A 2,267-nucleotide genomic window follows, 5' to 3' on the forward strand; every position below is an offset into this window, starting at 1 on the left:
TTAACTGTGGCTTTTTCGCTGGGGTTGTCTCCCTGTCCTTATGGTACTCCAATGATTCTAATGTTGTTCCTCTTGAAATCATCCCTTAGGTTTCTGCCTCAAAATAGCTCTTAGGCCTTTTCCCATTGCTTGTTTTTGCCTGTAAGCTTCCTGCACCTCATCTTCAAGCTCACTTATTCTGTGTTCAGCTGTAGCCATTCTACTATTGAGAGCACCCACTGAGTTTTTAATTTCATCTACAGAGTCCTTTATTCATCACACTTCTTTTTGTAGCTTTTTTATTTCTGCTCTTATTTCTTCCTATATTTTCTCAGCTCTCCATTCCATTGTTTCTTTCATGTCCTCCTTTAATTTACTGGGTGTCTGTTTAACTGTTTTTTTGAATTCATTGAACATCTTCAACATTTCATCTCTGAATTCTTTATCGAAAAGATCATATTTGTGGATGATTCTTGTTGAGGCGTCTGGACCCTTCTCATCATCTTTTCCTCGTGGTGGGGATTTTCGCTGTGTTTTATTGTTTTCATAGTAGTATGGTAGTGGGATCTTCCGGTTCACTATCAGTATTCCCCTCTAGTTGTGAGAAAGGACTCTGGATGGGCTCAGTTGATGGTGGTCACTTTTTTCCCCTTCTAGAGTTTCACTTTCTTCTTAGGTGCTCCTCAGTGGATGGAGGTTATGTGAGGACCTTATGTGAGGCCTCTAGAGAAGCTTCAGAGGATTCATTCTTTTATATTGTATTTGTAGAGCTTCTTGTGATGCCAGTATTATGTGGTGCAATTGGAATAGGCTACTGGACTATTTTCCTAATGTGTTTGAGATGGCCAGGATATTCTCCACAGAATTAGGTGATGGAAATGAAGATGTGAGTCCAGAATGCCAGAAAAGTGGAAAATAATTGTGGTGGCACCCAAAGAGGCCATGCACGCTTCTGCAGAGGCCACACTCCCTACTGCGATGTGGGTGGGGAATCAGGTGGGGGCACAAACCTGGGAGAGGGAGCAAACCGGGAGCGGCGCTGGAAAATGGAGCAGGAGCAGCCAGGATGGCACTCAGGGAGTTGGGCCGCTCAGGATCTGAGGGGACTCCACTATTCTTTAATCCCCACTAATGTGTAGGGAAGTCAAATCATTTCAAAAATGGAAAACAACCTTAAAATGGATTCTATTGTTCAAAGCCAAGGGCAGAGCAGAAGTAGATCAAGTGATATATGCCGTCAGCAGATCATACAATCTAACCCCATTGCAGGTTCTGCTGGGAACACCTAACCTGAAGTCAAGAATTGGTTCCCAGACTTGGAGGTTGTTAACACCATGACACTGCCAGGCAACAGTCACTTGATAGTCTGTTATGGAGCACTGACCTAGTTACTCTTATGGATACAGATAACATAGAAGCCTGTGACTTCCTATTCCCAGCATCACTTCTGCTACTAGGGCTCATGTGCCATTACATAGCATGGTAGAAGCACAAGGAAGAAAGGGATGATAGACACATTGACAGATGGAGACAAAAGTCTAAGAAGGTGGACTGGAGAGATAGTGCAGGGTTTAAAATGCTTTCCTGTGCTCGCTTCCGCAGCACATATACTATAATTAGGACTATACAGAGATTAGCATGGCCACTGCACAAGGATGACATACAAATTCATGAGGCCTTTCATACGTTTTTAAGGAAATCACATACAAAGGAGCATCCCTTAGATTTACAGGAGACTTATCAGATGAAACCATCTGAGCCTGAAGACAGTGGTGGAATATAGTGAAAAAATTCCATGAAATGAGTGCTTCACTAAGAATACATTATCCAGCTAAACTTTCACTCAGACTTGAAAGTATGATATACTACTCCATGGATAAACAACAGCTCAGGAACTTCATAGACTCAAAACCAAAGTTAAAAGAAGGACTAAAGGGGTTACTGTAAGACAAGACAAACCCCAGAAGCAAAACCAAATTATACAGAAAAATGGCAAAAAATCCTATGACAGTAATCTCAATGACAATGGACTAAATGCACCAAATAAGAGACACAGAGTGGCAAAACTGGGTTCGAAAACTGAATCCAACATTTTGTTGCCTACAAGAAACACATCTGAACAGTCAGAGCAAACACAGACTCAAAGTCAAAGGATGGAAAATAATCATTTAAGCAAACAACTCCCTCAAAAAAGCCAGGATGGCCATACAAGTATTTTATAACATAAATTTAAGGCTGAAAAAGAATAGAAGGGACAACAAAGACCATTGTTAATAATCAAGATATAT

General features: G+C 41.2%; 1 non-coding gene across 1 annotated transcript; it reads left to right on the forward strand.

Moving 5' to 3' along the window:
- The first annotated feature begins 1,565 nt into the window (after positions 1 to 1,565).
- LOC129401371 (U6 spliceosomal RNA) lies at positions 1,566 to 1,669 on the forward strand. Its single transcript, XR_008628297.1, has one exon. It is a non-coding gene; the product is annotated as a U6 spliceosomal RNA (small nuclear RNA).
- Positions 1,670 to 2,267: the final 598 nt, after the last annotated feature.

This window comes from Sorex araneus, chromosome 1 (genome assembly GCF_027595985.1).
Source record: "Sorex araneus isolate mSorAra2 chromosome 1, mSorAra2.pri, whole genome shotgun sequence".
Classification (NCBI taxonomy): Eukaryota; Metazoa; Chordata; class Mammalia; order Eulipotyphla; family Soricidae; genus Sorex; species Sorex araneus.